The sequence below is a fragment of the Coenobita brevimanus genome, chromosome 64 (genome assembly GCF_032717465.1).
Source record: "Coenobita brevimanus isolate Jiangsu-jjx chromosome 64, ASM3271746v2, whole genome shotgun sequence".
Classification (NCBI taxonomy): Eukaryota; Metazoa; Arthropoda; class Malacostraca; order Decapoda; family Coenobitidae; genus Coenobita; species Coenobita brevimanus.
Window position 1 is genome coordinate 24,075,517 of NC_137017.1, and position 26,096 is coordinate 24,101,612.

The 26,096-nt window shown below is 40.1% G+C and overlaps 1 protein-coding gene across 1 annotated transcript in view; it reads left to right on the plus strand.

The window, feature by feature from the left end:
* LOC145404600 (uncharacterized) overlaps window positions 1-26,096 on the plus strand; it is a 135,563-nt gene that overhangs the window by 52,750 nt on the left and 56,717 nt on the right. The gene's annotated exons all lie outside the window — the stretch shown is intronic.

The window sequence follows — 26,096 nt, forward strand, 5'->3', positions numbered from 1 at the left end:
GAGTGAGAGAGTTAATGTAGTACTAGAAGACTTAGACATTGACATACCTGCTTTAGAGAGAGCAAGAGAAGGAAGCTAAATGTTTCTTTGAGCTCAGTTACTCTCTCTCATTATCTTTACTTTCGTTATCATCAGCACTGTTATCTTCATCTTACCTGTTACCTTAATCATCATCTTAGTCATCATCTTTATCATCATCATAACCATCATCTTCACTTTCATTATCATCGTCATCGTTGTCTTCGTCATGACTGTTATCTTCATCATCATCATTATCATCGTCGTCGTCATCGTCTTCATTTTAGTCATCATCATCATCATCATCATCATCATTACCGCCAACATCATCAATATATTAATCCTCCTCGTCCTCATCATCATCATTAACATCATCATCATGATCACCTTTACCTTATTCCCATTCTTGTAAATAAGGAAGGAATTATCAATAAATAAGAGAATATATAACAACTTAGAAATAAATAATAAAGGAAGAGATACAATGCGTCTGAGAGAAACATGAATAATAGATAATATCCAAACACGAGAGATTGATAACTGAATATTAATGTAGCTCTCTCTCTCTCTCTCTTTCTCTCTCTCTCTGAAACAGTAGTTAAAAATCATCGTTAAAAAAAAAAGGCAATAATTCACATCTGACTTAGATAATGTAATTGGTTAGTTTTACTCTTCTTCTCTTCAAACGTCTCTCTCTCTCTCTTTCTCTCTCTCTTTTAGATCAGGAGGTGGCAGTAATAATAACAAAGCACACACAGCCAAACACAGTGCCCTGAAGTTGGTCTAAGGTCTTTTTATTCTCGTCGGTAGCTCCCTAACCCATGTTCCTTAGCGATTTGTTTTTAGGATATGGGTGGTTAATATCCTTTTGTATGGCCCGTATTCTTGTCAAGGAAAGCTCCCTATCCCATGTTCCTTAGCGATTTATTTTTTGGATATGGGTGGTTAATATCTTTTTGTATTTTATTTATGCAGAGTATGGCGATATTGTAAGGATTTCTGTAACACAGAATAGGACAGTAAGGTGTAATAAGCAAAATCAATCAATCAGGAAAAGGTGTTATGGAGCTTCATTTACGGATGAGAATACTGACCCAAGAGTTACAGGCCAATATTCTCGCTGGGTAAGGAAGCTCTCAAACACCTTTTCCTAGGCGATTTATTTTGTTTATTACACCTTACTGTCCTCTTCTGTGTTACATAAATCCTTCCAATATATCCATACCCTGCATAAATAAGATACAAAATCATATCAACCACCCATATCCAAAATTAATCGCTAAGGAAGAGGTGCTGGGGAGCCTCCTTAACAGACAAGGATACGGGCCACGGTGATAATAATAAGTCGGTGGTTGACAGGAATCACGGTCCCTCTACGCTGGTGTTGATCTTGCCCTCCCTCTTGTGACTTGCTGCTGATTCGGGGTCATTATTAAACAGGTCTTTAATAAGGATTCCCTGGGCAGTGTTTGTAATTACTGCAGGGGAGAGGAAATGATTACAATTGTTATCAGTGGTGGGGGAGTCCATAGGTAGATAGATAGAATGATAGATAGATAGGCAAATAGATAGGTAGGTAGGTAGATAGATGATACGTGGATAGATAGATAGATGATAGATAGATAGACAGAAATGTAGATAGATTGACAGATAGATATATGGACAGATAAATAGTTGACAGATGGATAGACAGATGGGTAGATAGATACAGTAGATAGATAGATAGATAGACAGATAGATGGATGGATGGATGGATAAATGGATAGATAGATAAATGGATGGATGGATAGATAAAGAGATACGGTAGATAGATAAATGGATGGATAGACCGATTCGACAAACATATAGTCAGTGAAAAGTTTGCAAGACAATATTAAGTTTCTAATCAGTTAATTTTCCTTTCTAAAAACGTCTTATTATTTGCAATGAATATTTATTTTTCTTGACCTTTTCTGATACACATAAACAGATCGGTTGAGAGATAGATAAATAGATAGATGAGAGATATACAGGCAGATAGATAGACAGATGTATAGGTAGGTAAGATAGATACATGACAACTAAACTGATAGATGGATGGATGGATAGGTAGACAGATAGACAGACAGATAAAATAGATAGACTGACACTGATTAATGTACATAGATATACAGATAGATTTTATGGAGGACAGAGAGATGGAGCAGCTTGTTTCCCCCTTGTGTCCGTCCAACCAGAAGTACATTTGGGGACCTGGTTGTAACATCGATGGTTTAGGGTTGTGTTTTAGGGTAATATTGTAACTGCAAATATGTGTTATCTATCTCAGTGACCCTTGTGATGTCTGTAAGCATAAACCTAAGCCTTTTATTTATTTATTTATTTATTTTACATGAAGAATCTCATTTTCTTATTATGAATTGAATGAAACACTTTTTATTTACATCCGCAACATGATAGCGAGGCGGCAGGGTATTGCTGTACTCGACGTCTCTCTCTCTCTCTCTCTCTCTCTCTCTCTCATGCCCCTGTGTCATCAAATTAATCTTTACGGCCCCTCAAAGGGCAATGAAAAAGGCCCTCTATCTGTAACTTCCCTTCCTATAGCCCATTTTATAGACAAACTGATAATACATGTTAGACCCAATGACCAGAAAGTGTCCCTGTGTGTTTGTGGATGTTTTTGCTAATGTAACCATTTATATAACAAAAATTCGCAATCCAACCTAACCTAAACCAGCTAAGCAAAGACTAATCCATTCTAATCTAGCCTATCCTAAGCTAATCCAATCAGACCTAACCAAACCGAATCTAATCTAATCTAACTTTTTTCAATCTAATTTAATCTGACTTCACTTAACTTAATCTACTGTAATCTAACACCTTAATCTAGCTTAATCGGGCTACACCCAATCATAAATTATTTTTAAATTAATCTAATGCAATCTAACCAAATTTAACCTAAGCTGATCTTAGCTGAACCTTTTCTCTTCTAATCTGTTTCAACTTAACATACATAACCCTACCTAGTCTGGACTCTGAGCTGGTTGGTAAAAATGTACACAAGGCACTGTGCACTTTTCCATCTTACTGTAGAACCCAACACACACACACACACACACACACACACACGCACGCACGCACACGCACACGCACACGCACACGCACACGCACACACACACACACACACACACACACACACACACACACACCACCCAGCCACTCGACACTTCCCTCCCAACTCCAACCTTCCTCATTCGAAGCTGCGAACACTTGAACTGAATCTCTTTCGTGTGGAGTTGGCGAGTCGTGGGTTGGAGGAGTGACTCTGGTGTGGCGCAAAGAATCACACTGAGAGCAAGAGTTGAGGCACAAAGGCAGGAAACAGGAGGAGCGTAGTGGAAGCGAGGGAGGGACCATTTGGGATAGAATGGGGAGGATGGATGGAGGGATGGGTTAGGATGGAATGGAATGAATGGATGGAGGGATGGGACAGGACGGAGGGATGAGTTAGGAGGAATGGTGTGAGTGGATGGAGGGATGGGATGGGATGGAGAGATGGGATGGAATGGAATGGAGCGAATGGAAGGAAGGATGAAGTGGGGTGGAATGGGGTGCATGGATGAAGGGATGGGTTGGGATCGAATGGGGTGGATGGATGGAGGAATGAGTTAGGATAGAAAGGGGTTGATAGCATGAGGCATGGGTTGGAATGGAATGGGGTGGATGGATAGATAGAAGTTGCAGATAAATAGGATTTCGGTCGGTGGCTTCGTCTTCGCATGATTTCGGCTTCATAAATTGCATATTTTTTATAACGTATAGTCGGTACATTCTCTTCAGCATTTGCCAAATGAAACATTAATCGTTTTGTCAACTAAATGAAAAGCGTTTTAGATTAAACATACAGCGAGACTTCTAATAAATAATATGTGATGAATGCTAACGGACCACTTGTTTTATGCATTCTATTAACTGTTTTGCAGTATTCTCCTTAGTGAATCATATATAGAAAACTGGTGTAATAAGCAATGATTACAGAATTGAAGAATTTATGTACTCTTCATCACTAATATCTTGGAAGGGATTTTAGAAAATACATGGCCGTGCAGGCCGGGAGCGGCTGACCAAGTTCCTAATTAAATTACCCGGCGATCACTGGCAACCCCTAAGTTTGTGAACGCGCCTATTAAAGGGGCATTTTTCTTACGTGAGGTAATATGCTAACAGAGAAGCACATGTTAGGGCTCATTAAGTACCTGCCGACTAATTGTTGCAGGAGGAATTAATCAATCGTCATCGTCATCATCATCATCGTCGTAGTCGTCGTCATCGTCACCATCATCATGTAAAAGTTCTCCCAATATCGTAATGACAAATTCGAAAGATAAGGTCGGAAAAAGGGATAATTAAATTACATATAAGAAAAATTTCATCATCATCATCATCATCATTAATCATCACCCCTATCATCACCATCACTGTAATCATCATCACCATCATCATCATCATTATCATCATCATCACTGAAACCTGAATCCCAATATTGTCAATAGGTCGGTTTGATGTGTACGTACAGTACGTGCAAGAAAACAGAAAACAATGTCTATAATCAGTCTCTATCTTTTTTCTGCCTATTTATCTATCTATCTATCTATCCTTTACCTGACGCCGCCTTCTGTGATGGGTGGCCTCGACAAATACAGCTCTTTGAAATTACCTCCCGACGCATTGACGACCCCCTTCCCACAACACACCACCCTCCCTCACCTCCTCTCCTACCTCTTCTCTCCACTTTATTCTCTCTCATTCTCCCTCTCCTCAGCCCTATGAAAGCGGATCACAACTTCTTTCCTTCAACTAATTACTACAGAAGTGATCAGTACAGTTAATAACTATCTCTAAATCATTAACTTTGTATAATTTGACAGGACGTTTCTGTAATAAATTAACATCAAAGTTGGGCACTATAATTAGAGTACTGATGTTCTGACCTGACTGATATCTGTACCGTAGAATGGGGCAACTCTGACTGGTTTGAAACACACACACACACACACACACACACACACACACACACACACAGGCGGACAAAAACATTATCGCTCCGCCTTGTAAAGGTGGGCGATAAATATGCTAAAATCTTTTGGACTTTTGATCAGAACTGGTCATTGTGGGTTCAGTAACGGTATGGTAACAAAGATATTGGTATTTGCAGACATTTGTGATTGAAATGATATTAGTTAGTCCCGCAAACGTTGCGGGCAAGCATTAGTATATCAAGTGGGGTTGGTGGAGGATTAGTGCCCCTCCCTGTAAAACAATTAACTCTAAGCCCTTGGCCACCCCGTCTGGGATACATGGCGTCTGGCAATGAATGAATGAATGAATGAATTTATCTTCTTTTTTTGAACTGATTTATGTATATATATAGCCGTTCGAAGTTGCTAGAAAAAAATCGAAAATCGTCCAGCATAGTTGGGTATCAGATTTCTTTCTTTCTTTTCTTTTCTTTTTTTTTTTCTCTTCCAGCGCGGTACGGGTTAACTGACGAGAATACTGGGCCCAAAGCTGATCGAATTTCATGCAACTATGACTTTACGTAACCCAACCAAACATAACCTAACCTAACCTAACCTAATCTGACCTTACCCAAACCACCCTAACGGAACTTAAACTAACCTCACTTGGAAATGGCCCTGTTTCGTTAAGGGAAAATTAGTAGTCAGTTATAGGGATTGCATTCTTGTGAGCTTAGGTTCGGTTAGGTTCGGCTAGGTTTTTGGGTTACATTAATTAAGGTTAGGTTAGATTTAATTAGGTTAGGTTAGGTTAGGATGGGTTGGGTCGCACTGGATTGGCATGGCTTGGGTAGTGTTGGGTTGTTAGGTTTGGTTTGGTTAGGTTGGGTTAGATTGTATTGGGTTAGGTTGGGTTAGGTTGGTTGTGTTGTGTTGTGTTATGTTGGTTGGGTTTGGTTGGTTTGGATTAGGTTAGGTTGGGTTGAGTTGGGTTCGGTTCGGTTAGGTTAGATTAAGTTAGGTTGGGTTGAGTTGGGTTAGGTTTAGGTTAGGTTTGTTCAGGTCAAGTAAATTAAACTAAAGTGGGTAACTATACTCTTTTACCTCTAACTTGGCCTAAAATCACCATCTCTCCATTTTGAACGCTAAGTTAGATCAGTAATTAAACACTAGAATATTACTATGCTAGTCACGAAGTGGCACGTAGAGGATGTTGAGTCGCAGCATCATTATCTGCCACTGACCTACATGAAATAAGCTGAAGTAGGACGAAAATCTGGGCCAGGAAAGGCGAAAATTGTTCACCTAACTAACAAAACTATCACTATTTAAAGTATGGCTTAGTCGTTATTAGGCCCCGTTAGAAATAAAATAGGAACCTACAGTGCAAATTAGACGGTTGGGTAGTCCAAAGGAAGCACTAAAAATGTAATACTGGATCTCGTGTATTCATTAGGCATTGACCTTAAAGCTTCTTTTGTAATTAATCATGTGTGTGTGTGTGTGTGTGTGTGTGTGTGTGTGTGTGTGTGTGTGTGAGAGAGAGAGAGAGAGAAGGGGGGGGGCATGGGCTAGGCGAGTGAGCAAATAGGTAACTTTCTCCAATACCATATAGGCCTCTGTTAAGCCGAAGAAAATCGTCTAAAGGTAGCAAGAACATAGAGGACGTCGGCGTACTGAAGTCATTCATAAAGACGGTTTTTGTCAGTACGAGAGGCTTGTATAGAGATTAACAAAAACTGTCTGAAGCTGGCAACAGCAAACTAAAAAGGACATTATCACAGTAAAGAGATTAATATTTTCCAGTTAATCACCTTAATCACTTGATCGCTCTAATTACCTGAGGATTGTAATTGACGCTCCTGATTAATGAACCTGATATGAGATTCGTCAATTGTTTTTCCAGGTGAGGAGCTATTTTCCCTTTTTTCCCCTTTGTTATTTCAGTTTCGATATTTTTCACAGCATCATTTAAGTGCAAAGGTTACCGCGACGTAAGGCTGCCTGTTTCCCGTAGTCCAGTGACGGAATAAGACAATGCTACGGCTCTCCATTTTTTTGTCGTAACACTTCTTCGTGACTAGCACCATATTCTGTATGTGTTAATCTCTTGTTACAGCTCAGCATTTAAGATGGAGAGATGGAAATTTAAGCCCAAGTTAAAGTGAACTGGGTATGGCTGGTTGGATGAAATACTGTTGGCAGAAGCATATGCCACGAGTATGACATCTCTGCTTTTTTCTTTTTTTTTTTACCTGACACTCAACAGACAGACTTAGAGGAATGACACATGTAAAGGACATGTATCTGTAAAAAAAAAAAAGAAAGCTTTGATAGGTGTATAGGAAACATATATATGTATATATATATATATATATATGTAAATATATATATATATATATATATATATATATATATATTTATATATATATATATATATATATAGATAGATAGATAGATAGGTAGATAGATATAGATATATATATTATATAATTATATATATATATATATATATATATATATATATATATATATATATATATATATATATATATATATATATATATATATATATAAAATGGGTTAAGGGTGAGATGTGTAACCAGAATGCCAGAGACATACCACGGGCTATACTGCTTATGTTTCTCACACTCATAATTTCTCTTCCTTTGCTGATCCTTCCACTGCACATCTTCAGGCAGGAATGATGATTTGTATGAGAATGCTACTGTTGATGGACGATAAATAAGACATTTTTTTTTTTTTCAATAATTGGTCTGTTATTCGTATATAAACAATATAGCTCGACATCATTTAACGAATAGCATATTTTGGAGAATGAGAAGAAATATTATAAGGTAGAGGGTACGTAAATACATTCTGTACTCTACATAGGTAGAGAGAAAGATATAGATAGATAGATAGATTGGTTGGTAGATAGACTGACATACAGAAAGGTTGGTAAGAAGGTAAGAAAACAAATAAGTCGAGAAACGGGCAGCTAGCCTACTCGTACTCTTTGACAGACAGTGATACATAAGCAGAGGGTGAATAGGTATGTAGGTGGGTAGAAAAATGTGGGTTAGTAGATAGATGCGTTAGTAGGTATATCTATCTATCTATCTATCTATTGCCAGACGCCTCAATCCCGTTTGGGGTGGCCACAAACAAATCGCCTCCAAGTCGCCCTGTCCCCCGCCATTTCACTCCCCTGCTCCCAACTCACACCCCCCTCTCTCATATACCTCTCCACCCCATCTCTCCATCTCATCCTCGGCCTCCCCCTCCCTCTTCCCCCCTCCACCTCACTCACATACACTCTCTTTGTCAGTCTTTCACCCTCCATCCTCTCCACATGGCCAAACCACCTCAGTGTGTTCCTCATAACGCTCCCTATCACATCCACATCAACACCACAACGCTCCTTTATATCCTCATTCGTCAGCCTGTCTCTCCATGTGACTCCACAGGCTCCTCTTAAATAGCTCATTTCCACTGCCCTCACTCTTGACTTGTGTCCTTCCAACAACGTCCAAGCTTCACTTCCGTACGTTAGAGTTGGTATCACAATACTGTCATGTAGTAACTTTTTCACTTCCATGCTCACTTCCCTGTTTCTTATCACTGCTTTCAAAGAACCAGCAACCTTTCTTCCCTGCTGTATCCTTTCAAGCACTTCACCCTCCAAACCTCCATCCTTACTCATCACACTACCCAAGTACTTAAACGCACTCACATTTTCCAATTCCAATATATATATATATATATATATATATATATATATATATCTATATATATATATATATCTATATATATATATATATATATATATACAGAGAGAGAGAGAGAGAGAGAGAGAGAGAGAGAGAGAGAGAGAGAGAGAGGAGTGAAAAAGAAATTTAAAAGGGGAGAGCTGTATATATTAGTGAGAAATATGTGCATATGGAGAGGCAGGGAACGAGGTAGCAGGTGTAACAGAGAAATGCATGGAGACAGTTATATGAAATAGATAGCAACAGTGACAGATAGATCATTGATACCGACGACAGATTGCTTGATCGATAGACAGACACATCGAGGTGGTCTACAATCCCAATGGACGCTGGTTCGTGTTCCGCCTTGGGCAGGGAACAGCCTAAATGAATTTCGTCAAATCAGACTTTACTGATTTGCTGGTGTGAGTGTGGCAGGGGCAGTATGTATAGAAGTAAGAGATGCAGAATAGACGCTGATAACACTGACTGAGCCATTCCCATAACAAACGAGTGACAGAGGAGCGTTATATGTCGACCTCGCTGTACAAAACCATCCCTTACACCTTTACTAATAGACATCATTACCAGTAAGCGAGCACAGCGAGCGAAGCGATGTACAGTATACGTTCAGCTGAGGCATGAGCTGCCCGACTCGACCCGGCCCGGCCCGACACGACACGACACGTTCCGACTGCGGTGGTTTTCAGAGGCTAGTAACTTTTCCACTGCTTGAAAAAGAGATGAGATTCTTTCAGCAGGTAGTGGATACATTCAATACATTTTGTTTTAAGCTCATAAGGCCAAAGAAACACCATAGAACCGCAGCTTTTCAGGGGAATGTACCAAGCGCTTCAATTGACACTCTCCACTGTGAAATTTAATTTAAAATTATTTCCTGTTGTAACACAATGTTTCCTTGCACGAATTCTAACAATTAAATATCGGATATTACGCTAATAATAATAAACTTTTCTACTATGTTTAGGGGATGAAATCAGCGAGGCTAATCGCGCCATTTGTGGGTTTTATCATTCGATTAATAGCCAAGCATTTACCGACGAGGTTCGTTGACATGGTAGGTCGGGAACAGAGAACTGAACATTGCGCGTGTGATAAATGCCACGGTGCCTCCCTATATGCACATTCAGAGAGAAAAAGTGAGAAAGTAAATATTTTAGCTCAATTAATCTTTGTTATTGTTCAACTATCTCACCAGAAATGTTGATAATTTACACCAAGCTGAGGTTATGATGATAGGCGTATGTACAAACACTCTCTGGTTCGTTGCCCGCTCACAAAGCGCATTTTACTGGTTAAGCTGAATGTAGTCGTCGAAGGTAAAAAAGATAAATGATTAAAAATCATCAAATAAAAATAGAAGTGAAATTAAATCGTCTGTAGGAAGGAAGTGTCATCACACTGGAGGGGAGACTGGTAGGCTAAAAAAAAAAAAAATGTCGGAGGAACTCGATTCCGGCTGATGACAAGGTATTTTCTTCAACTGATAATCACAACAAGAGCTTGAGAGTGTTGATACCGCCACCATTAACCCTCTATAAAGTCACGTCATCCCTAGAAATGTAACTTTCCAATACAATTTCCTTCAGTTGAGAGTGGGCACGGAAATGTGAAAATGTTGGTAGTTACTGAATACGAGTGGTGCTAAAAATGGTCTCTGCAGCACACCACGAGAGAGAGAGAGAGAGAGAGAGAGAGAGAGAGAGAGAGAGAGAGAGAGAGAGAGAGAGGAAGGTAGGGGAGGAAAATGTCATAAAAGGGAGATGGGAAGGGGAAGGGAAGAAAGAGTGAGGGAGAGAGGGGAGGGAAGGGTATGGAGGCAATCACAGAGAGAGAGAGAGAGAGAGAGAGAGAGAGAGAGGTCATCAGAGTGAAGGTCTCTCTCTCTTTCTCTCTCTCTCTCTCGTGCCTGCTTTCTGACGATGGTATTCTGTAATCTAGAGACCATATACTGAGTGGTACTGTATAACCAAATAACGCCTGGTTTTCTAGTGGGTCAAGGCTCCTCAACCCGACAGGACCCGTAATGGCTTAAATCCGAGAAAGGTTGGGTAAATGCTACTCATGGCCGAGCGAGGCTGGTCACCCTTGCCTCAACTGTCGAGAATAACTAATTTAGCGTTGTCATAAGCCTGTTCTCTCCTGGTGAGGGGAAAAAATATATGATCAGAAATTACCATTGAGAAATATTGATTTTAAAAACGACTATTATACCATTAAAGTATATTCCTTAGACGAAAAAATCCAAAACAAGTTAGAATTATAAGATATATATATATATATATATATATATATATATATATATATATATATATATATATATATATATATATATATATATATATATATATAGCATTTTTCCTGTTTTTTAATCTATTTTTTTTTTTACACTTATGAATTACTTGAGGTCTACCTTGTTCATCGGAAAAAGGAAAAATATGTGTATCGAAAATTTCAATAATTCAGTGAGTGGACAGTGAACTGAAAAAGATTGAAACCCACTGCTATAGAGAAAAGAGGCTTGTGGCAGCTGAGAGAGAGAGAGAGAGAGAGAGAGAGAGAGAGAGAGAGAGAGAGAGAGAGAGAGAGAGAGAGAGAGAGAGAGAGATGTAAAGATGAGAGTCGTAGGAATTTTTACAGAGGGGTCCATTAAGAGAATTGATGTTGCGTGTGTATGTGTGTGTGTGTGTGTGTGTGTGTGTGTGTGTGTGTGTGTGTGTGTGTGTGTGTGTGTGAGAGAGAGAGAGAGAGAGAGAGAGAGAGAGAGAGAGAGAGAGAGAGAGAGAGTAAAATGTAACAGAAAGACGACAGAGAACCAAGAAGAAAAATAAGATACAGAGAGAGAGAGAGAGAGAGAGAGAGAGAGAGAGAGAGAGAGAGAGAATATCGCTGGCAAAAGGGAGGGAGAGGGAGGGGAAAAGAGGAGGGAACAGAGTGGTGAATGGAAGAGGAATGAGAGAAGAAAAGAATGGAAGGAACGTAAGAAAATAAAAATAAAGGAGGGGTGAACTGAAGAGAGGACAGGAAAGAGGAGAATAAAAGTAAGCTATATTGAGAGAGAGAGAGAGAGAGAGAGAGAGAGAGAGAGAGAGAGAGAGAGAGAGAGAGAGAGAGAGAGAGAGAGAGAGAGAGAGATGGGTGGAAAAAGGGAATGAGATTTGGGTGCTGACGTGAAATAGAGAAGAAACTGATGGAGAAAATGAAACATGTAGAGAGAGGGAAAAAGAGGGCGTTTGAAAATAGTGGACGAAAAGATAAAACAAGAAACAGTGCCAAGGCACAGCAAACCCGTCCCCGGCAGTCATTTTAGTGCTGACGTAAGAGCACAACAACGGAGGCCCTCAGATACAGAGGGACGCATACACCGATTAAAAAAAAAAAAAAAAAAAAAAAAAGGAGAAAGTCAACTTTAAAGTTTTGTACTTGTAAAAAAAAAAAAAATGCCAATACGGATAGAAAGTTCCAGTTTGTTTCATTTGAAAGCTGTGGCCCTCAGAATTTTACTGTGTTTCATGAGGTTCGGGATAAATATGCAACGATCAGCACATGTACAACACCCCCTTCCCCATTGTTTTTTTGTTCGTCAGGTAGTCCGTCGTGGTTTTGTTCACTGTAAAGCAACAAAACTGCAAATATTTTCTTAGCTCAATAGTAATTTTAAAAAAACTAGACGCATGGTACACGTTGAACTGTAAAATCCACCTGTTACTATTTACAAAACTAAAACATAGCGCTCTGTTAGATGTGTACATGAGTGTGGCTAGATCGGACACAATGTGCCTATACCACAAGCATTCTCTCTCTCTCTCTCTCTCTCTCTCTCTCTCTCTCTCTCTCTCTCTCCAAATAGACTGCTTTTTAACCCATAATCTGTAGCAATGATAACATAGTGGTACAAGTATGAACCACTGATGTTTATGACAATACACAAGATAAACTTAGATAAAACAGTGATTGTTTGTTCACGATGATAGTGGGAAGTTTTCAATTTCAATGAGAACAGGATGGTAAGGATGTTGCTGGTGATGTCTGTTTGGCAAAGTTGCAGATTTATTATTATTACTTTCTTAATGATTATTATTATCACTGCATCATTCTGAGAAAAATTATTAATGATTCACAACGAAGACATACTAACAACACCTTTACCATAAATCATAACACTCACCCACACATCTGTACATCCACCTAAGTACTTGGCAGTTAAGAGGTTGTCCCTTGGCATTACTCATGCTTCTGAAGGTGGTCATCATTATCCACCTCCTCCTCTGATGCCTGGGGTTGACTGTAGAGTTCTACTTGTTGCATGGCAGCCCATTTTTCCTTTGAGACCCCTGGTTTCCAGTAGTAGCACAAATGTAACTTTTGCCGGCATCACGAGCAGCTTTGGCCTTCATTCGTTTCCACTCACTCTTCCTCACTACTCTTTAAGGCTGCGGCCACACTTGCTCCAAACATGTGATAAGCAAGAGGAAACGATGCTCAGGGGTCTCTCCGACGTTCAGACACGGGCATTGAAGCAGCTCTAACTCGGTGCTTCTTTTCTTCTCGTCAGTCACATGTTTCGAGCAAGTGTAGCAGCACCCTTACGCCCCCTAAGTGGCACTTCCACATGACCACTTTCTTCCTCATGACCACTAGATACTGTAGAATCACTGTTGTCAGCCTTAATGGGAAGGAAGCACTTTTACAGGTGCAAAATGATGAAAATTGTGGGCGAAACACAACGTGCGTCCAGCCGGCACAAAAATGAAAACAAACTGCTGCAGCTCCTGAGAGCGAAACAGTGGATAATCATTGGCCGAGACGGGAGGTGTGTCAGCGTTCTGATTGGCTCATTATCGCCGGGGCACCTGTATCTGCAGCCAACCTACCCTAATCAGTCGAGCTGCGACGCAGTAAAGTGGAAAATACGCAGACCTTTAGGGGACTGTCTACCATTGTTCTGATGCATTTAGACACACATGCTCTTCTGGGAAAGATAGTGCTATGCCTGAGGAACCTCTTGCTACCCATAACTCCAATACTGCTCAAGGTGACGTATGCGTCCCTTTGCATCTGAGGACCTTTGACAGTCAAAGATGTCACATCAAACTTGGAGAAAATCAGGTGAAAATTGACGATTTAGTCCCATTTTTAATCATAGGTCCGACCCACATGACAATTCCCCCCTACTGCTAATTGGGGGGTGACCCCTCTGAAGTAATGAGGTATGTTCTAAGATGCAGATTTGAAAGATGCACCTTTAGGTTTTGATTCATGTTTATATGACGAATTTGAATAGATTTATGGCGACTTTTTTTATATATACATTTTTAGGCTTACAGCCTGGAACTTGGCCCAATTTGGCCCAAAATTTAATCAGGTGATCAGAAGGTCATAGCCCACCATCTCCATAATATTAGTCAAAATCGCATCAGTAGCTTTCGCGTGAAGTTGTTAACAGACAGACAGACAGACAAACAGACAAATCGAGTGAAAACAATATCCGTCCCCAAGTCCCTCCGGAGCGGGGAAGGGTAAAAAAGAGGTTAAATGTAGTGGTAGGAGAGCCAATTGGAAGTTAGAGAGAGAGAGAGAGAGAGAGAGAGAGAGAGAGAGAGAGACAGAGAGAGAGAGAGATAAAGGTGGTAGAAGTAAAGAAGGGTAGGGAAAGGGAGGAAGTCATAAAAGAGGAGGAGGGGAAGGGAAAGGGAGAGGGGGATGGCAGTCAGCTAGGGGAGTACTTGAGAGAGAGAGAGAGAGAGAGAGAGAGAGAGAGAGAGAGAGAGAGAGAGAGAGAGAGAGAGAGAGAGAGAGAGAGAGAGAGAGAGAGAGAGAGAGAGAAAGTATTCATATGTAACCATGTCTGTATGTATGTTTTTCTGTTTGCATGTCCATGGGTATGTACATGTGTGCTTGCTTTTCATTAAGTATATGTTAGTGTGTATGTGTTTTTATGTATTTGTGGATTTATATGTGTGTACGTATATATCAATGTTTAATCATGTGTGTGTGTGTGTGTGTGTGTGTGTGTGTGTGTGTGTGTGTGTGTGTGTGTGTGTGTGTGCGCGCCGTGTGACATTAATAAGTGGAAGTAGGGGAAACAAATCTTGTAGAGTGGGAGAAAGAATAATAACAGCAATGGTAACAGACGGGCAGACAGATACACAGGTGGACAGATGGAGACAGACAGCCACACAGACAGACAGAGAACCACACAGAGCGACAAACAGACAGGATGAGACGTAAAGACAGGTACGGTAGATATAAACAGACAGGTAGATACGTACATACACAGACAGTCGAAAGAGAAAACAGACATGTAGAGACAGATGTGTGGACTGATGGCCAGAGATATTTGGAAAGTTAAAAGAGTTATACAGACAGATGCCTAGATAAAAAAGGGATAGATAGACTGACATGCCGATAGATAGATATGGAGAGAGAAGTATACAAACCTATGAACAAACAGATAAAAAAAAGTTCAGCGGATACACATACATGACCCTAGTACATACATACATACATACTAGTGACATACATGCATTCACACATATAATTTCTGCCTACATACAGGTACAATTATGCATGTACACAATCATACTTCGAATGTATATAATTTACTTATTTATACTAACACTCATATCAATGGATTAAATTCAGTAAAAAAAAAAAGAAGAAGAGACGGTGACAGGAAGAAAGTGAGAGGAAAAATAGGATTCAAAAATTACATACAGAAGAGGAACGAATGAAAGGGAAGAAAATGGGACGAGTAGATGGAAATGTAGATGAAAAATATGGAAGTTAGGAGAAAATAGTAACGGCACTAAATGGAGAGAGAGAGAGAGAGAGAGAGAGAGAGAGAGAGAGAGAGAGAGAGAGAGAGAGAGAGAGAGAGAGAGAGAGAGAGAGAGAGAGAGACAGACAGACAGACAGACAGAGACAGAGACAGAGACGAGCAAAAACTTGTAGGCAAAAATGACAGAAGCCGGATGCATATTATTAAGGCTTATACCTTAAGCCCTAATAACATAATGGAGTTTTCCCCAGAGATATATTTTCTGATTTAGCCATTCTTTATGTATACCAGCTAGAGAGAGAGAGAGAGAGAGAGAGAGAGAGAGAGAGAGAAAGAGAAAGAGAGAGAGAGAGAGAGAGAGAGAGAGAGAGAGAGAGAGAGAGAGAGAGAGAGAGAGAGAGAGAGAGAGAGAGAGAGAGAGCAACTGTACTATAATTTTTTTACCTTTGCCTGGGTTTTGTGAGGGACGCCTTCAAGCGATGGCACTGATGCATGCTGGGCGGTGATGCCTGGGTATATAAACGTCCCTCAGTCCCCTCCCAGTACATCCACAAGGAGGATAGTGGACTGAGTAAGGGAAATTTTAGCCTGTAGTCCACTGGGTTCACATTTCAGACGGACCTGGGGCTAAAACTTCTACTTTTTTACTTTTTCCAGAATTTCGCCATTTTGCAGCTTAGTTCACGAAGCCCAGTGACAGAATAAACCAATACTGTGGCTCTACATCCTCTACATAGCACTTCTTCGTGATTAGCATCATAATCTGGTGTTAATCTTTTGTTGGAACCCAGCATCTGAGATGAAGAGAATGCAAACTTAGGCCACGTTAGAGTAAAATGGGTAGTAGACAGGTATGGTGGTGTGTGATGGGGCAGTGTGTGGTGTGACACTGTGTGGTGTGGCAGTGTGTAGTAGTTCGGTAATGTGTGATGTGTCAGTGTGTATGGTGTGGTGGTGTAGCAGTGTGTGATGTGGCAGTATGCGATGTGGCAGTGTGTGGTGTGGCAGTGTATTGTGACAGTGTGTGGTGTGGCAGTGTGTGCTGTGGCAGTGTGCGGTGAGGTAGTGTGTGTTGTGACTGTGCGGGGAGGCAGTGTGTGGTGTGATGCCGTGGGGTGTGGCAGTGTGTAGTTGGGTAGTGTGAGGCGTAGTAGTTTGACGTGTGGTAGTGTGAGGTGTGGCAGTGTGTGACTTGGTAGTCTGTGATGTGTGTGTGGTGTGACAGTATGAGGTACGAGTATGGTAGTGTGTGTTGTGGTAGTGTGTGGTGTGGTAGTGTGCTGTATGTGAGGCTTCGTAGAGCGCAATAATAAATAGGAGATTGTAAAATGGGAAAATGGAGAATAAAAATAGAAGTAAAAATATTCAGTGGAAAGAGAATAAAAAAATTGAATAAAAGAATAAGAGGATTTTCACGATTTGGAGGCTGAATGAATGAGTGCATTTTTTCTTTTTTTTCTGATGACCGTTTGCCCTTGTTCTGTGTTTCCATTTTTCATATATACATTTTTCGTGGATCGTACTTGGTGTTTATTATATTGAGATACGTTAGTCTTCCTCTGTGGCACAAACTAAAAAAGAAAATGGGGGATTACCAGAATGGGACTTAAAATTTTTAATCGGAGTGAAGGGATTAATCGCTCATATATAATCCTAGTGAAAAATCGTTTATTTATCAGGTTTTGGTTTTACTGTTTTTGTCACTGTAACGCATAGAAAAATATATATTCATTATTACGAATACAAACGTTCATCATCATCATCATAGCCATTTTCAACATCTTTATCCTCCTCCTCCTTTTACTCCTCCTCTTCCTTCTCCTCCTTCTCCTCCTCCTCCTCCTCCTTCTCCTCCTCCTCCTCATCATCATCATTACGCAGTCCTTCTTCGTGTGTCAAGGAGAAGGACTGCTGGAACTCAGGGAATGTGCTTGCAGATATTTTCTCATAGTCAAAGTATAAGAAAACCTAGAGGGGTACTCAGTGGAGCGCATTTCTCCGACAAGGGCAACGTAATTTCTAAACCACTCTTCATAATGGGTTAGGGCTTCTCATCACTAATTAGGGTTTTGCAAAAAGTGTTTTCCGGATCCAGAATCTGTAATAAGATCCGATTCGGTCCAAAAAGTTAATCGATTGTTCCCTGGGACATGTGCTATCTACCCACCAAATTTGGTCCAGATCTCTCTTCTAGTTTTTGAGTAAAATTGCTAACAGACAAACAAACAAACAGGAGTGAAAACATACTCTCCTTATAGGCGAGAAAAAAATGAGAAATAAGTGATGCAAGAACAGCCTCCTAAGATGAGAAAAATATGAGACGGTAAACAAGAAATGTGAAGAGAAAGTATGACTCTCTGTCTCTCTCTCTCTGGAATCTAAATATTTCTGATACATATAGAGAAAGAGAGGGAGTAAAATAATGTATTACGTCTGCTGTCTCCTGTCTGTCTTTCTTTATATAGTAAAAACAATGATGTAGAAAAAAGAAAGCTTCATATTTAGGTGGAAGTTGGATTAATGATGATGATGATGATGATGATGATGATTGTAATGATAATGGTGATGATAATGATGACTGTGGTAATGATGAAAACAGTTTGATTATATTGATGATGATGATGATGATGATCCTTATGATGATGATGATGATGATCCTTATGATGATGATAATGATGATGATGAATGTGGTAATGATGAAAACAGTTTGATGATATTGATGATGATGATGATGATGATGATGATCCTTATGATGATGATAATGATGATGATGAATGTGGTAATGATGAAAACAGTTTGATGATATTGATGATGATGATGATGATGATGATGATCCTTATGATGATGATAATGATGATGATGAATGTGGTAATGATGAAAACAGTTTGATGATATTGATGATGATGATGATGATGCTAATGATGATGACAAATAAAAAAAAAGTTTGTCTCCATCTAACCCTCAACCGTCTGACACCGCATCCTGTGAGGGAGGGTAGCCTCGACATCAAACAGGACTTCCAGGGGCTGACATCCCTACTCAGTGACGTTCCCTCTTCCCACGAAACGCGCCTCGTTCTCGGTTTTCCTCTCCTTCTCCTTCCCATTATACACAAAACTACGCTTCAATTATATGAGAATTCCAGGCTCTTCTGTCCCTACTCAGGAACAACTTATGGTCAACAGATGTAAAAACTCCCGGTGCCTTGATACTACAGTGCCATAGTCAATCAATCAATCAATCAATTAAACAGTCCTTTAACTCGTAGTACAACTATAGAGATAATAATTAATCTAGAACCTTAAAAGGATTGTACAATAATTAATGGATTTAATATATAACATGTTGACATAATACATACACACCCACCCACCCACCCACACATTTTTGTCATTAATACCCAAATCGGTTATTGCTGCTCATTTCTCTGCACTCATGATATTCGTGTTTTAACAATACCATCTTTACATTCTAAAATTTCTATATCATTTCTGGCCCAGGAGTTTTCTTTTATACTCCTCGTTGCGTGTCCTGATCTGAGCTGTGGTGTACCCGTCTTCAGGTGGGGGTTTGGTGACGTTAAAATCCTGCTGATAAATCTCCCTGGAATTACAGAGATTTGATGCTTCAATAAACTTACTAGTAGTCCAAGGTGAAGCTCTTCCAATCCTGTAGTCCACCATCCTCCTTTCAGGGATAGGGAGGCTGTGAACTATATAAACGGGAGAATTATAACCAGCAATAGGGAAGCGGGGTAGAAGCGTTTTATTATCCCAATTAACGGCATTCTTCATCTTAGTGTACTTATTTCTTCCATTGAGAGATAGATAGATAGATAGATAGATAGATAGAGAGAGAGAGAGAGAGAGAGAGAGAGAGGAAAAATATAATCACCATAGGACTCTTTCATCCTTCTGTCTCGTCAGCAGAGTTTCCAGGCGTTTCTATCCCTACTCAGTAACGACCCATTTTTCCGTAATATTAAAGATCAAGTAAAATGGTGGGGTCGGTGGTGCAGTGGTAACATAACAAGCTTGCAACAGGAAGACTTCGATTTCGATTCTTGGACCGGCCAGACTGTTGGGCAAATTTGTTTCCCACTTGTCCTTGTTTTTTTCAGGGTCTCAGTAGAGGTTAAAAAAAAAAAAAAAAAAGGTAAAAGGTCTGCAGACGACATAAGACGCTTCGCTGCAGTTCTCATTTTCCTAACTTAAGCCCTTGAGCCTGTGGAGGGTTAACTTATTTATTCACTGTCACCGGTTACAAGGCTACTGCATCGTCCAGCTTACCACAGTTACCTCCCATAGGTGTTACTCGAGGGCCCGTCTTCTCGTCGCTCAAAGGAGGCTCCCTTGCACCTATTCCTTTGCGATTTATTTTTGGATACGGCCACTTAATATAATTTTGTAGGTTGTTTATGAAGAGAATAGAAATATTATAATGATTTAAGTAGCACAGCAGGGAATAAGAGCATATAATAAGCAAAATAAATCTCCTCTGGAAAGGTGTTAGGGAGCTTCCTTCACTGATGAGAATATGGGTTTAGGGTGTATTCTAGGTGACAATTAGAGCTTAGAAAACAATATTTGCTTTAATGTGTAGTAGATATGCATGAATCCAAAGCTTTCTTCTTCTTCAACAGATTCATGCTCTTACTCTCCTTACTCAGTAACCACCTTCTGACATGCCATTCTGAAAACTCTTGTCCGTCCATCGCATCACCAGCTGTCGTCCAAACACAATTCTCTAGAAAGCCTTTGGTAGCCATTTCGTGTACTGGCTACCAAGGCTGAGAGAGAGAGAGAGAGAGAGAGAGAGAGAGAGAGAGAGAGAGAGAGAGTTGCATACCGGAAGATACACAGACAGACTGTTTCATAATTACATATTAAACGCAGATCTTACGCTCTTGTCCAAGTTGTCGGGCCATCATACAATTAAACTTGCTCTCTAATTATAAAACTCAAGAACAAAGAGAGGGAGACAGACAGACAAACAGACAGATTGACAGAGATAGTGCGGCCCTATTAAAAACATCTGAATTGTGAAACTGAAGCACTGGATGTGAACACACACACACACACACACACACACACACACACACACACACACACACACACACACACACACACACACACACGGTTAAATACATACACGTGACACATTAAACTCCCTGGTATTACTGTTATCCTGCCTGACTCTCAATAGACACACCGGTGCATCATTAGAAAGAAGAGGAAGGAAGTACATGTAAACCCTCTAATTTGTATCAGTCATTTATGGAATATCTGTGATCATTAGATGTGTTTGATTCACATGCTAGGTTAGGGAAGCAAAACACAGCTTATCTTATCTATCCGTCTATCTATCTATCTATCTATCTATCTTTCTGTATCTATTAATTTCCCTCTCTGTCTGTCTATCTGTCTATCTATCTGTCAAATGCAAACGCCTTAGTCCCTTGAGGGGTGGCCACAAAAAATCGCCTTCACTTAGCTCTGTCCTCTGCTACTTGATTGTCCTCCCTCCAACTGACACCCCCTCCCTCATACATCTCTCCATTCCTTCCCACCAACTCATTCTTGATCTTCCCCTCCTCCTATCCCTCTCTATCTCACTCATATACACTCTTCTAGTCAGTCTCTCATTCTCCATCCACTTCACATGGCTAAACCATCTCAAAGTATTTCTCGGCACTTTCAGTCACAGCCACATAGAGAGAGAGAGATAGATAGATAGATAGAGAGAGAGAGAGAGAGAGAGAGAGAGAGAGAGAGAGAGAGAGAGAGAGAGAGAGATGGTTGTGTGTTGTGTTTCCTGGTGTTTGTGTGTGTACACAACTACAAAAGTCCAAGTTACTAGTATGTTAGTATAAAAAATAGATTCTTGGTGGTGTGGTCGGTAGAGGTCTCGTAGGCTAACCAAACGACGGTGTAAGCCCAGGAGGAGCCGGAAGATCCACTGCCATATAAAAAAAGAAAGAAAAATACCAAGAATGTAAGATGACCTCATTCGTCTTTGCTGATCTGGGGTAGGATTCTTGAGCATGTTTACAATCGATTGCCTGTCGTAACTTAGATATGTTTCTACAGGATGGACTAGACAAGGAGGATTGTGCACTCTTCTCCCTGATCATCCTGCAGTACACAGTTATAACCAGCATTAATTTCATCATGTAACTAGGATTTATTTATGATTCAAGGACAGGAAACAGAGGAACATTCGACACCCCCCTTGACTCTCCTGCAATTCAAAACCCGAGTTACGACGGGGAAATGATCGTGTTTGTGTATTTTCCTGGACTACGGGCTCTCTACGCTGCTGAAAGTGGCTGTTATTTTTATATTACTAATTCCGTAACCTTAAAACACATAAAAATCAACGAGACACAATGTACTTTCTATGGTACAATGGAGTGCCGTAGGATTAGTGTAATCGGCGGGGGCTTTTAACAGTGGTATTAAACTATGTCATTTTTTTTTGCCCTGAGAGAGAGAGGGAGTGTGTGTGTGTGTGTGTGTGTGTGTGTGCGTCTGTCTGTCTGTCTGTCTGTCTGTCTGTCTGTCTGTATGTCGAGAGAGAGAGAGAGAGAGAGAGAGAGAGAGAGAGAGAGAGAGAGAGAGAGAGAGAGAGACAGAGACAGAGAGAGAGAGAGATCCAGTGTATAGGTAGAAAAATCAATAGGTTAAGCTGGGTCGACCACTTTAGATAATGAAAGATGAACACTAATGGACTCACAGATACATACGCTGATAAACACTACTACACTACTACTACTACTACTATTACTACTACTATTATTGTACTACCATTATTGTCTCTATTATCATCACCATTACTATTACTATTGCCACTACTGCCACCACTCTTACAGTTACTACCCCCACCACTGCCACCATCCAAACCATCACCACCACCACCACCACCATCACCACCACTACAACTACTGTTACTACTAATCATTACTGTAGTAGAAGAAGAAGAAAAAAAAAAGTGCTCATTCTATTAACAACTCACTATTAACATTACTACAGTACTATTGTCAGCCCTAATATACCACTAATGCATCTACTAAAGTACTACCTTTGCCACCACCACCACCACCACCACCACCACCACTGCTACTATTACTACTACTACTACTACTGCTACAGACGTTACTCAGTGTCCTTATACATGCTAATGAAGTGAAGCAGTATATCTACCCTAAACACTACGGTCAACAATGGCATCCCTTCATTGGTTGAGGCTGAAACTAAAGGATTGTTTTTCATCTTGTGGTTCAGTGGCCAGTATTCTCATCAGTTGTGGAAGCTCTCTAACAACTATTCCTGCATATTACACCTTACTGTCCTATTCTTTGTTATATTACTCTTTCAAACTCGTCATTCTCTGCATAAATAACGTACAGAGGGATATCGACCACTTATATCCAAAAATAAATCGCTAAGGAAGAGGTGTTAGGGAGCTTCCTTTACCGACGAAAATACGGCCCAATATCTCTTATACCGTAATCTTACTGTCAACAGAAGGTTTTATGAATTACGTCCTCAGGTTGAAGCGGTTGTGATTGGCGAAAGAGAAAACTAGAAAGCATTTAGTGACAGCATACCTCCACCAATGCCATTGCAACAAGGTTACTTTTACCCCAAGCAGAGATATGAGCCAAGTCCGACATTAAGTGTGCCATAGCCTCATCCCTTGTTTGTTGATATAACTGCTCAGATGGACGCTGCGGGAGCCGAATGGAAAGGTGAAGGATGGAGTCATCAGCATACAAGTGAACTGGGTGAGATGTAGGTTACAGCTTAGAACGTTATTGATGAATAAAAGGAAGAGAGTTGGTGACAGGACAGAGCCCTGAGGAACACTACTGTTCATACCTCTAGGAGAAGAACAGTGGCCATCTACAACAGCAGCTACAGAACAACCAGGAGGGAAGCTGGAGATGAAGGCACAGATAGTAGGATAGAATCCTTATAAGGACGGTATGGACCTAATATAATCTCTCTCTCTCTCTTTCTCTCAATCCCGTCGTGATATTGCTTATTGCCAGGGTTAATTTCCCCGGTGGTACTTTCATGTCTGCTATACTTTTGTTTGGGTTCACTCGAGACCTATTCTCCTTTATATATAACAAACCAAACCATACGAGAGAGAGAGAGAGAGAGAGAGAGAGAGAGAGAGAGAGAGAGAGAGAGAGAGAGAGAGAGAGAGAGAGAGAGAGAGAGAGAGAGAGAGAGAGAGAGAGAGAGAGAAGGGGGGGGGAGTTAGAACAAAACCTTTATAATAAAAATGGGGTGTGAGCTTTTATAAGAGTGAAGCGTCCGTACGTGATTGGCAGTCTTGTTCCAATTATGTTTTTACGCAGGGAAGCCCACAATTTTAGTGAACTGCTACGCTCACCAACCACCTCACTTTTCATTAACTAAACCGATTGTGTTCTTCGTACCACTTCCAAAGCTTGAAAGAATAAATAAAAAAAACTTCGTAAATAAATAAATAGGAATATAATCATTTATTTTTGGATATGGTTGGTTAATATCCTTCTGTACGTTATTTGTGCAGTGTATCGCGGTGATGGAAAGATTTCTATATAACACAGAATTGGACGGTAAGGTGTAATAAGCAAAATAAATCGCTTAGGAAAAGGTGTTAGGCAAGGCTGCTTCAACTCCTTCCAGATCAGTCTCTCCTACCAAGTTAATCCCGTCCCTGAGGAATAAACCATACCTCGAGAGACTCAGAGAATTAAACCTATTCTCTCTTAGAAAACGGAGACTCAGGGGACAACTGATTGAATGTTTTAAGATGCTAAAAGGCTTCAGTAATACTGATTCAAACAAGCTATTCACAGTAATTTACGAGACTGTAACTCGAGGAAATGGTATGAAGTTGCAAGCAAGGAGGGCTAATCTTGATACAACCAAAAACTTCTTCACTTACTCTGTTGTAAGCGAATGGAATAAACTCCCTGGGAATGTGATTGAAAGTGGTACCATAAATATGTTTAAAAAGAGACTGGACATGTATCTCAACGCAATTGGTATCGTTTAGTTAGGATGGAGCAATTATTGCATATTCGCGTCTGCATTCATGTGTCTATTAGACACAGACAGTATTATAGAATATAAATAATAGATAAACATTCTATTCATCTTTTGATTAAAAAAAAAAAAAATGCATGCATAGAGTATGTGGCTGTATGCCCAAATTTTCCTTTTCCATATTATTCTACTTTCTGCCGATCCTATAAAATTCCTTCAGGTTTTTCATTCCTGCAAGGTATTACTTCCTCTCTTGTTTCCTGTACGGCAAATGCCGGAGGGTCTGGAGGGTGAGGGAGAGAGCCTTCTGCTGTGCTATCCTTTTCTCCTGCTCCTATGCACTATATTAGGATTAAGGCCGGACCACCTCGTAGGGACCGTAAGGTCTGTGTGGTCTGTGTATCTATGTAACTCTATGTAACTCCTCAGCTGTATATAATTGTTTGGAGACATTAGGAATAATGTATAAATCACTTCAGCTCCGTCGTGTGAAGGAGTTTGGATCTAAATACGAAGTGAATGAGTTATGATGAGTAGCAGTAGTAGTAGTAGCAGCAGCAGCAGCAATAGTAGTAGTAGTTGTTGTTGTTGTTCTAGCCTCAGGTTCATCTGAATGTGAAACCAGTGGACTGCAGGTTGAAATCGCCCTTCTCTTCCAGTCCACGATCCTCCTTTCGGGGGATGTGGAGTGGGACTTGAGGAATGCTTGTATCAACGGGCAGCTCCACCGTCCGGCTTATATCGGTGCCACCTCGTGAAGGCGTTCCTCTCCCGCACCGTGCATAATAAGTAGATTCCTGCCTATTAGCTCTATACGGGAACTCTGACCTTCGTACTTTTTTTTTTTTTTTTTTTTTGTAGCTGTTTTTACTTTAGAATTTTAAGATTAGAAACGGATTCCATTTCGCTACCAATGCTTTGTTTTTAGATAATTAAATTCGCCTCATGCAACATAAATAGTGAATAAATAAATAAATAAATAACCAAAAACTGCTTCCTCAGGCTGAAAAGATCCGTGAATTTAAAATAACACGAGATATACACAAAAATACGAAACAAATTATTACTGTCAGTATAAACAAACTTTTTATATTCAAAATTTTGCCTTGCTATTTCGTCTACATATCTTTATGGTCTGTTTCGTTTGCCTCTTTTCCCAGTCCATTCATATATGGTTTTTCACTCAAAATTTTTTTCTTCCATCTCGATGCTCATATTTCCCTAATCCTTTCTCTCTGATAACGATTATTTTTTTTGTTTTAATCTTTGTTATTAATGCTTTTTACGTTTTAATCTTCTTTTATTTTCGAACGATTTCATTTAGCTGTTGGGAGAATTTTTTGTTTTTCTTGTATATGACAGAGTTATTGCCTTATTTGACCTCTTCATTGCTAGAAAATCCCCTCCTTAAGATGAATAAAATCCTCCAGTTGTGGTAATAATCAGTGAAATGCGTCATCTAATCCTTTCACTTCACTAT